This window comes from Alligator sinensis, unplaced genomic scaffold (genome assembly GCF_000455745.1).
Source record: "Alligator sinensis unplaced genomic scaffold, ASM45574v1 scaffold65_3, whole genome shotgun sequence".
Taxonomy (NCBI): Eukaryota; Metazoa; Chordata; order Crocodylia; family Alligatoridae; genus Alligator; species Alligator sinensis.
This window is the reverse complement of record NW_005842203.1, coordinates 337429-349868: the sequence shown is the minus strand read 5'-3', so window position 1 is coordinate 349868 and position 12440 is coordinate 337429.

The window sequence follows — 12440 nt, the reverse complement described above, 5'->3', positions numbered from 1 at the left end:
CTAAGATCTAACCACCAAATAGTAATAAAACCAGCAGATAAAGGAGGAGCCATAGTCATCCTAAACCGTGAGGATTACATAAAGGAAGCCAACAGACAGCTCTCTGACACCACCTACTACAAAGAACTACAAGAAGATCCTACTCCCCTTTTCACCAAAAAACTCAACAATACAAAAAGCCTTCGGACAAGCACCAAACCTCGCCAACCTCATCACCAGAAGCAAACTTCCTCAAGCCCAGAACACACCAAAAGGATCCAGACCGTGCCATGACAAGAAATGCAAAACCTGCCCCCACATCTCCACCACAAATGCTATGAATGCCAGCTTCATAGTATACTTTCCTGTCAGCACAGATGCATCTTGGAGCTGTCTATTCCATGCTTAAACTGTCAGCTACCCAAGGCAGCCAACCTATTTAGGCATTTCTTAGCCTCGTAGAAAGACTTCTCGATAGTCATTTCTTTGTTAGTGCCTCAATGTCAGTTCGGTGGGGGCACATTTCTCACAGGAGGGCCACTCTCTCTCCAATCTCTCAGTCCTGATCCTCAAGGGAAATTTACACAACACATCCCAGAGACGAGCCTATGAGCTCCATTTCATCAACCTGCTGGATACTAGAGATCAGGGACTAAACATAGACATTGGATTTTTGATACATTACAGTCTGCCTGGCAACGGACTCCCCAGCCCAGCCCAGCCCAGCCCAGCCCCTGGCTTCTTTACTTTTCATTCCATCCAGGAAGAGCACACACCAACTGCTGCAGCTTCCTGAGCCTGACAAAGGGTTTTTGAACCTGAAAGCTTTCTTAATAACTATTATCCCAAGTAATGCTTTGTAACATTTAAAAGTCCTTCTTTCCTTTACAGAAATTACTTAATTCAAAGTCTCCCAAGCATTATCTTAGCTACTATGCATCTGCCAATCATTTTTATCTTGTAGGGGAATACACAAAGTACCCATCCCAGTAAAAATTACATACACGTTTGTGTTTGGGGGGGGGGGGGGAGGTGAGGGCAGAGGGGCATGTTTTCCTAAATTAACTGAAGAAAAATCCCATTTTGTTGCATGTATTTGCTATGGAGGCAAGAACTCCACTTCTTAGCCTACATGGGGAAAAAAAAATCGTTATATGATGACTTCTTTACACAATTTTGGTTATTATGAACATAATGCTTGTTTGCATGCTTGAAGTCATCTGACCCCAGCTGACTTCCTACTTTTTGGGCAGGGGGCTGGACTCAATGATCTCGCAAAGCCCCTTCTAGCCCTAATGTCTATGAAATCTATGATTATGAAAACACAGAGTATGGATATTCAAAACCCAGATTTTCCATGACATGCAAGCTAAAGATATCATTAGCTTTTGTGCAGTTAGATAAACTGACTAGTTCTGTCCTCAGCTTTCAGTTTTTGTGGAAGAGGCTGAATTGCAGGCATTGTCAAGATAGCAAGCATCAGCTTCTGGGCTTTTCAGTTTTTTATACCAGACTAACTTCAGATGGAAAACAAGGAGAACTGTTCTTATTTGCACAACTATTTCAAACATCCCCTCATTAGCAAGGTGTGGTCCTCATTAAAGAGGTACAAATATTGTGCTTGGATCTAGCCAAATCTGTCATAACAAAATCTCATTTTCTACAAAACAATCCAAACAATTTCCTCTTTTTCCTTGTGCAGCAGTGCAAACAATAGCAGGTTCACCATTTTAAACATTTACATGTAACCCGAGTAACCAGAGACTACTACCATGTCCTTTATGTTACAGAAACTGTTTCCAACATTATTGGATACTTCTAACACTTGAAACTAATCTCACCTCTCCAAGTCAAGCAACTTTCCAACTTGCTTCTGTCCACAGATGTATTTCTTACCCCTTCAATTGTATTATCATCTACAAAGTTGAGCGTGATCTAATTTGTACCAAAGAAACACCGGCTAACCTGAAAAAATGAAGCAGCTTCACAAGTTGCAGATTGAGATTGTTACTCTAAGTTTAGTTTCTCAAAAGTCTCTGGAAGCCTTGAAAAAAAGAACTAAAGATTAAAACTATCAGGAAGTATCACTGCCTACAGCCTGATAGAAGTAGCACTAATCTACAAGGAAGGGAAGTGCTTTGAACTTCCAGTGGTGATGAACAGACCATTCTTAGGAAGCTAGAACTACCAGTACATGGACTTTTTAAAAGTTCACTTTACTCAAAGCAGTCAAGACTACCAAACCTGGACCATCCCTGTGACACAGTATCATATAAAGTATGGAATTAAGAGCTCTCAAAAAAACAAGTTGATCACTGGGAGGAGATGAGAATCAAGGAACAGTTAAAATATACATACACACATTTCTGTGGAGGTGAAAGTTAGCTGGGGAGGAAAAGAAACCACAAAAGACTTTATTATGTGTTTGGTGTAGACAAAGAGAAGCTCCAAATCCTTTTTCTAATGGACCCTCCAAAACATAGGAACAACTATTTAGAAATGCATAAGAGAAAAAGAGTATGTCCGGTTTAATAACACATACAGTCTGTTTCCTAAATGGCAAATAACTACATAAATGGCTGGCTTACCACTACATCAGGGGAATACATCACGAACAACTGTTCATCAGGGCACCCTTGGGGAAAACCAGGAGTAATGACCACAAACTTCTGGAAGACCATTTCAGGCTTAACTCTAAGAAAACTTCTTCACAGTCAGGGCATCCAGACTGGAATAAGCTCCCTCCAGAGGTAGTACAATCACCTACCCTGGAAATCTTCAAGAGGAGACTGGCCAATCACTTTGCTGAGGTCACCTGATCCCAGTTGTTTTTCCTGCCAAGTGCGGGGGGGGGGGGGAGCTAGACCCAATGATTTTGTGAGGTCCCTTCCAGCCCCTTACAATCTATGACTCTATGGATATTCCAGAGGCAAGGTTTTTGTTTGTTTGTTGGGGTGTGTTTTGTTTCATTTTTGTGTGATATCTTTCATTGGGTCAACTGTAGAGTTGGGAGAGAAGCTTTGCAAGTTTTTTTGGACCATACTGCCTTTCCTCAGGTCTGGGAGAGAAACAGACATAGCTTGAACTAAAAAAGCTTGCACAAGTTTGGGAACAATATATTGTATAATCTGTCTTTTTTTTCTCTTCACGCTATGGATTTTCCATTGTAAGCAATGCATTTCATGAGTTCTAACTTACACATTTCTTCTCTACCTGGCATATGGGAAAAAAGAATACAGGGATCTGGCAAAATGCCCAGGGCTCCAAATATCATTATGGAGAAGATAAATACATTGATGTAGAGTCCTTGTAGACTTTCTGTCTTGATCTCTCAGATAACATAGCTCCTGCAAGCTTTTTGCTGTCACAGCCTGTGCTGCTGGCTGTAAACTTCTGCTAAAAATTCTGAAAATTCATCTAAGCCAGGACCATCCAACCATCATGCAGCCCATGAGGTTCCTACTTCACCGCTCCTCCCCCCGTGACTTTGGATGCCGCTTTCTGATGCCACCCCAGAGGCAAGGCTATGCAACACATGGAATGGGGAGCCTAGGGTGAGTCCTAGGGTGGCACCATGAAGTGCAATGCAGGGGAGAGGTGAGGGCACACAGCACAGAGGCAGGGTAGCTATGGAACAGGGGACCTGTTGCATGCCCTAGTGCAGCCCATGTAGCATGTGGTCCTTGCTGGTATGATTTATGGGATGTGCAGTCTCTGATCTCTCAGAAGTTGGACAGAGGGGGATAATTGTCTGTACAATTGTGGAGGCAAAAGCAGGCAACAAAAACTACTTTTTCTCCATCTTTGTATTTTTCATTTCTGTTTTCTCTCCACCCACAAAAAGGCTTATGAGATCAAGAAGCAATGCAGTGGGCACAGCATATACTCACCTCGATCCATCAAATATGATCCTGCCTTACATGTCAATATAGGGGATCTGGCTTATTAACTTCATGTCACTGGACCAATATTAGAGAACTGGCATAAGAGCTAAAAGATTATAACTGCTGCAGATATGATAAATGCCACTACAGTAGTTAGATTGCTATGCATGCAGTCCATATATCTGGGGTTGGCTTTGTTTATAAAAATGTATAGTTTTAATTGGAAGGCTGAGTGTGTTGAAAGGGCCCTGCACATATAAATGGGAAGACATATAAAATGAATATACTATCAACTCTAGAATATTCATGAAGGTGGTTTATAGCAAATGTTTTATTGCTTTATAAATTGAGAGCTTTTGCTAGACTTGTGTATTTAAAATTATATTTCCTTTGTGCCTGCAGAATTTGGCTTTTCAGATACCCTGGGAAAATTATCTCTGGCAGGGTGCCTCTGTACACATTGCCTAACCAAACTAGTCAAATTACTGACAGGTTTCAGGAAATCTGCAAAGCTATTTAAACTAGAGTTTGCATTGTTTTTAAATTACTTACTCAAAGTGATGGGGCATGCATTTTTTTTGGCAACTCCTGTACAGAAATTCAAAGTGCCATTGCACCCAATTCATTGTATACTCAAGAAAGAGCCAAAAGCAAGACCACCTGACCTCAATCATTGCGTTCCAGTATGCTGATAATGCGGTAACGTATGCCCACTGGGAAGCAACTTTCAGGCAATTGTCAACATCTTTACCAAGGCATACAAGAAAATAGGACTGACACTTAACATTCAGAAGACTGAGGTCTTCCATTAACAAGCTCTTAATGAGCAGTCTCCAACTCCAATTGTTGTAGAGAACACTGAATATTCCCCATACCTCAAAAGCCATCTCTCACAGAAGGCTGCTCGCAACAAAAAAATCCAACATAATCTCAAAAATGAAAATGCAGCTTTCAGACCCCTGATGTTGAAAATTGCAATATTACATTTAAAGCCAAGCTCATGGTTTATCAAGAAGTCATGATCCCCAGCTTACTGCATGGAGCCTAGATGTAGGCAACCTACAGGAGATGCTTCACGTTGCTAGAGAAGTACCATCAACACTGCCTGCAGCAATGATTGTCCAACATCAATTTCGCTAGGCCAGCCATGTCATCTAGATGTCTGACTCTGGACTCCCAACGCAAGTTTCATTTTCCCAGCTCAGTCAAGGCATACACTCAAGAGCAGGGCAAAGAAAGTACTTCAAAGATGTCCTCAAAGCCAACTTGCAAAAAAATGTAACATCAACATCAACTCCTGGGAGATTGTCACCCAGGACTACCCCAAATGGAGGAAGAGTCTGCTGCAAGGGTCTCAATACTTTAAAACCTTATGACAACAACAGGAGATGGAAAAGTGGGAGCAGCAGAAATAGAATTTTGCATACCAAATCAAGAATTCAAAGCCACCCACCCTGCAGGGAAAAATGTGCCTGAGTTGCAACAGCGTCTCTTGATCCTGGATCAGCCTTATCACCCATCTTCAGACCCACAGATAAAGCAATCATGGAAGACAGTCATCCTCAACTGAGAGGTATTGCTGATATACATATATAAAGAGGATCCTCTGAGCAAGGCCAGACCCTGGGCTTTTGAAAGGTTAATCCTCTGCTGGTGACCACAGGCAGTCTAAGAGCCACTACCAGCTTGAAGCTAATTGGGTGCAGCTGCAACCTAATTAGGTCAGCACCTTAAAAGAGTGAGGGTGAGGGCTTGCTGCCTTTCAAAAATGCATGATATGAGGGAGCTGGGACAGGCTGTAGCTTTGCACTTACTGCTTGTGAAAAAAGGAAATGGAAATAATGCTGCTAGTGACTTCAGCTTCCTTGACACAGATCAGACAAACCCTGATCCATAAAGCAAAATTAGTGTTCAGATCTGAATCTGCAGTTAATTTGTCATTCTGTCCCTACCCTGCTACACCAAGTGAGGCTCATGAAACAAGCCAGTAATTAAAATGATAAGATTTATGAGATTTTTTTAATGTTAAAAATGCCAAAATTGTCAAGGCAGTGATTCTCAACAGAAAGTCGGGCAGCAAGCAAAGCTGCCATAATGTTTCCTGTGTGCTGCCCTAGCCCTTTCTATGACACACCATGTGTTAGGGCAGGAAAAATGTAATGGCTGCAAGGTGCGAAACGGCTAATCCAGAATTTACTTAATATCATTTTGACTTTGGTCCTGCATCTCCTCTACATTTCCTCCCCTCTCCTCCCCTCCCCCTATTATATCAACAGCAAGGGAAATTAGAACCCTTCGAGGGTTACTGGTTGTCTGAAATATTGAGCTATTTAGAAAGCTATCCCCATAAAATTGTGGTGTATAGCAATGCAGGTCTCTAAAACAGTAGTTTATGATCTCAAGTATAGGTCAAGAAACATGCATTGATTTAATTAGAACATTCAAAACCAAGTTAGTGGTATAGAAAATATGATTAATAAACAAACAAAAATCCTCCAAAAGTATCCTATGCTAATTTGCTAATAATAGTTTCACTAAATTTAAAAAAATCTATCACGATAAGTACCAGCTTTATTTTGTAACGTCGTATTTCCATAAAACAATTGTAAAATATTTCATTTACATGTAATTTGATTCTGCTTGGATAGGGGAGCCTACTTTAAGTCTCAATTTCCTTTATTTCTGGGAACAATGCCATATAGCACCTCTGATGATTTGTTGTCATCTGTGCTATGTATGGAAAGACATGCTCTATCATCATAAAATAATTTCTCAATAAGTTGTGTTGCAAGTTTAAAAATTCTGCGGTGATTAGATAAAAACCTAAAAATGTGGCAAAGAACATTTTAAGAGTTTTCTCATCATTTTGGAAAGAGTCCAAGCTCTCCACATCCCTTGCACTACATATCAAAGTAATTTGGAAAGTTGAGGTAATTTTGCAAAAAGCATGGAGAAAAAGATGAGTACTGATTTTCAAATATAACTCCAACTAATGTCCAGGTGTGGCGATTTGAGGAACCTGTCTGTATACACTTTGTGAATTCTATTTGAGACTGGGAACTTTCTATATGTAGCTGAGTTAAATTGTAAACTTGATTTTGAGTATGGGTTTTGCTTGCTTACTTTGCTGTGCTGTGCCTCCATAAGGAACTTCAGGAGGTAATAGGAGATATTTTTTGTGGCTGACACATGCCTAACAGTGAGAGTTGTTAAACTTTAATCATTGGAATAGACTTGGACAAAGAGTTCACTACCACTCAGGGCAAATCAGTATTGCCATCTTGAGCTCCATGAGGAAGCTAACTAGATGGGAAACTTTGATCACTTAAGGTTGGTCAGGGGGTGCCTGATAAACTGTGAACTCAGGGAAAAGGACTAATAAAGACAAATGCATCCTGGGCAGAAATTAGAACAGGAATGTTTGTTTTCATGGTGTAGAAGTCCTTTTTCAGTGAGGACGTTCCCAGACAGGAAAGAGGAAGAGACGCTCCATAATTTGGAGGAAAAGCCACCTGCAGGAATGGGTATTCTGGACTCCTTAAAGACTGTGACCAAGTCCCAAAGGCTACTCAAGAGCAGTGAGGAAACTAAAGCTATAAAATGTGTATAGGTACTTCAGGGGTGTTGGTTATATAGGTACTTCACTGATTTATATAGTTGCATATCTCTCTCCTGTTGGCAAAAGTAAGGAATGATTGATATCTGAAGTCTTGCAAAACCTATTGGTTGTATTTACCTTCACAACCACACATCCTTGAAAAGGTGAAATGTGAACCCAGAGAGAACACAAGGTTGGAGCTTTATGAAAGGATACAATTAAATTACTGCAACTGTGAGCTTCAGGGCTACAAGCCTAGACCAGCTGGACCAGTAGCAGCTGATCCCTTTATATGAAGGGTGTATATCAATACAAACAGATAGACCAAGGACAGTGTTGTATCTTACCTGGATCCAGGGATATTATGAGCACGTGGGGCTACCATGTGGCTGCTTCAACACAGCAGCTTAGTGAGCAATCACCAAAGGGAGTTTTGCTAGGCTGTAAAAATACTAAGGTTATTTCCTTCATCTGATCTAAGTTATGGGAAATTTTCAGATTTCCAAAGTTAGTTCAGCGAGAGAAATTGTCTGATCGAGGAATGAGATTGCGTCAATGACACTATATTTCTACTCTCTTTACCCTGTAACACAGAACAGTCTTTTCAAACTCCTGGTCTTTTCCATCTAAACTGATGCAGGGTCCAAATCTAGTATAGAAATTAATAGGTTGTGGAGGGCGAGAGGGTAGAATTTGGTTGATTATGTTTGGTAAACCTAGACAAATGGAAGAATTAAGGTCTGAATCTATGGGGTCACACCCAGACAAGCGCAGATGTTTGGTTCCCACAGGACAAGTAGCAGTGGTGCTTTGGCACGTGGCAAGTTACCATGTAGGCGGTAGGGGAGGCTGGGGCCAGCACTAGGCCTGGAGCTCCTGGGGGCTTCCTGGGGGTGCAGCATCAGCAATCCTGCCAGACGGAGCCTGGCTGGCATCCACAGTGCAGCTCTGGGTGCCCCAGCTCTGCTTTCTAGCTGCACACACTGCCCATGTGTGTACTGCTCCAGGTTTGGGGTTTTTTCTGAGAGAAAAAACACAAAAAACCTGTGGAAAAAAAATGGAGCAGCTCATGCATGGGCAGTATGCCCTTGCAGTTCAGAGAACACTTACATGTGCGGTATATAGCGCTGCAGACATGTTTGTGGCACCATATACTACATGGCCACGCTCGTCTGGATGCACCTTTGGGGTAATTCATAGCTGCACTGAAGCCTGTTTGCTGGTAGTTCTGATCTGAGTTGGGCTATCTTGAGACAGGAGTAATAAAAGGGTTACTCCAAGAACCATGGAGTCATTCTGGTAAACATATGGCATTATTTAGAAACAAAGGTGTAGAAACATAGTGATTTAGAATGGAAGGAAACCCAGATCACCAAGTCCCAGGCAACCATGTCACAGAATCCCTTTCCTACACTAATCAAAGTCTATCTTAAAATTAGTTTGGTTGTTTGCCCCAAGTACTCCTATTCGAAGGTTCCTCATTAAGCCTACTCCTCTGATCTTCTTATTTCCATCCTAAAACTTATTCATATTTTATTTATACATCATTGTTCTTGTGATAACATTATCTTTTAGCTTATACGGACACTTCTCCTTCTTTGGTGTCTAGAGAAAGTTCTTCCTCTTAGTCCCTATGTAGTGGTAAATCAGGCCCTGGAAAACCAGAAGTTATTTGTTATCCTAATTTAGGCAATCTTTTTCCCCTCACAGTGTGTATGATGCACCAATTTTCTCTTTGTTAAACATTGGCCATGTCTACACAAGATGGTGACTGCACAGTTGTTACTGCACAGTCATTTAGTAATTGCATAGCTAAGTACTAAATCACTGTACAGTAATTAGCATTACTGCACAGTAGCATCCCCACATGGCTTCTGGGTGATGTTGACTGTGCAGTAGCTGTTACTACTGTGCAGTAGCTCACTACTCTTGCACAGTAGTGTTGCATCACAGTTTGTGCCCTGCTATGTTACTGCACAGTACTAACAAGCTATTGTGCAATAGTAACAGGTTACTGCACAGTAAACATCTCATGTATATGTGGCCACTGTATATATGGTTTATATATTCATATAATTTAACATGTAGCTTTATATGGATTTTTTTGGTGTAGTGGCCAAACCCAAAATTTGGGTGAGGGATACAATTTTTAATTCCCAAAAACATGAGAATGCTCCTATTTTTCTTTTTTTTCCACAGTCCAAAATGTAATTTCAAACAAAGATTTTTAAGGGACAGAATACATTAAACCAAAAACATCTACAATTCAAACTTCTGTCAATATTTCCCATTCTACCCCACCATAGTATTTTTAAATGGGAACAGTTACTATGTACCAAAATGTACATATTGTCATATGCAACATCCTTTTCCAATTTAGTACTACAACTTCTACAAGACGATAAAATTCATCCTAATAATCCTAAAATATTCAGGTCATTATTCCTAAACCAATAAATCAAATTCCAAATAAGTCACTTGTACTTAGCTGACATCAAATTGTTATAATATAGAAGCACAGAGTCCAGAAGCAGTGGCTGAAGACAGGCTTTTTACAGTTCCCAGGAAAGCCGGCAGCTTCGAAGAGTACTGTGTTCTCCAGGGTTTTAAGGAGTCAGGCAACAGAAGCTGTGTATCAAAAAGCAAAGCCAGGGGAGAGCAGTTCTTATTTTCTTCTCCCATCCATATCTTACGTTAGTTGCAGTTGAAAATGGGCACCCAGTTTCACAGCTGAAGTTGCCTACAGAAAAATAATTCATACTTGAGGGGAATAATACAATTCTGCAATCAAATAAAAAGACCAATTATGTGATTTCCCCACTCTCCCATTTCTGTTTATTGGTAAATTATTGCTACCAGAGACCCAGGAAGCTTATAAAATTCTTTGAAATGAAAATATTCTCTCTCTGGAAGAGAATGCTGCACCAAATGGTGGCTATTTTCAACTCTTTATTGTGCAAAGAATATAATCAATCACCTCTTATGGTCTTCAGCTCCAGCCTCGTTACAAATTGCACGTGCTCAACAAGTTCCATGTTTGAGTTTTAAATCATCTCTTGTTTTTGTTTGGTTTTTTGAGTTTTAAATCATCTTTTTCTTTTAAAGGAGGGTTCTCAGATAACTAATCTAAGGCTCCTTTCCTACAGCCGTGCACAGGATAGGCTGGGAGGGTTAAGAGCACTAGAAAAGTCTTCTGTCTACTGTTAAAAATATAACCCCTTGGACCAAGTCCTCAGAAAGTGTAAATCAGCATAGTTCTACTGAAATAAATCTTAAAATATTATATTAGTGTTAATAGCAATTATGAATTACTACATTTTCTCTCTGAATCACCCCCAAAAGCCAAGGACTTATCACTAGATAGTAATTAATTTTAAAGCTTATTAGCTAAGCTAATTGAGAGACATGATGGGCTCCAAATCATCTGGATAGTTTTAAAGATGTATGTAACAAGGACATATTTAATACTGTCACTTCAAAACTTTTTTTGGTTTCTTTCCCCTGAACTTCCCTGAAAAAGTCATCATAAAGAGATGTGACAAGTAAAATTTGGAGATGGGGTGTTTTCATGAGGCATATTGGTGGAAGGAAATAATGCTATAAAATGGTGGACACAAAGTATTTAATTAGAGTCAACCTTGACTATGGAGTAACTACTGCCCTTCGATAATAGAAGAAAAGGGAAAATGTGTTTCCAGTAAAAGTACTTAATATAAAGAAGGAAAGTGCTAGTGTTGTCAATTTCCTTGTTTCTGGTTTTGAGGTTTGTTTTTTGTTTATTTTTCCCAGGGGTATTTTTTTCCCCCTTCAATTTTAATGAATAGATTATCTTGTTTGTAAATATGTGAATCTTTACACTGATAATCCCTTTAGGGCAAAAGGATTATCAGTGGCTATAAAGCTTTTGTGGAATTCCTTTGTTATAATAGTGATGGCAAATCTCTAGGAAGGACCAAGACAATCTCCTTTACACCTCCAATGTGACTTCCATTTTGAAAAAGTGAGAAGGGAACTGGTTTGAAAGCAGCTTTTTGATCCACTTACTCAGCTGTATTGCACGGCATTATGCTTTGTGTAACAACAATTTGACTCCAGAACCAAATGGCAATCACACAGCAGTCCTTTACAAACTATCACTGATTTACAAAAATAGAAAAGCAGAAGACAAAGATGAGATCGTTCCCTTTGACTGTTCTTCATTTTATTTCCCACAGCATATTCCCCAAGCCTTTCATCTGAAAAGTGTCTGCTGTCTCCCAGTTCTCTCACTTACATCTCTGCTTCTTCTCATTTACTCTGTAGTTATTTCTCTCTTTATCTCAACAGTTTCTCAAGACTGCAGCATCTCATTAACACAAAATTGGAATTGTTAACCTTCATAGTCTCAATACTTTCTCAATGTCTTTGAAGGACACGAAGATGTAATCAGACCCATCATTTTTTTTAGAAACCCACATTAACTCTTAAGGAAGCTAAGCATTTAAATTTGCATAGTAAGATCTGGTCTAAAACAATTGCCATCATGTTCAGGAAAGATCCAGACCAGAAGTAGCAAGGATGTTCTGGATTTGGATCAAGGGAGTTTGAAGTCAAAGACTGAGATGAATGCAGATGAGGGAATAAGGATGAATTGCAAAAGGAAAGACATAATTAAGAGAGTATTGTAAAGCACACCATTTGGTCATTCACAACAATTCAGAATAAATTAGGCCCTGTGAAATAATTGAAATAGTGCTATTAAATAAACTAATTTAATCTTAATTATGAACTAAATGTGACTTATACGATATATTTGTATGTAGGAGGTGGTGCTGGAGAGACTGTGCTCCAGAGACACAGACCCTCTCTTGGTACAGTTTTTCAAGCCTGGGTCATGCGAAGGCTGGAACAAATTGCTTTCCCCTGCTGCTGCTTCCCATTCCATAGATACCTTTGGAACAGAGCAGAAAAGTACCATGGTTATGCTTCTGCATGGTTAC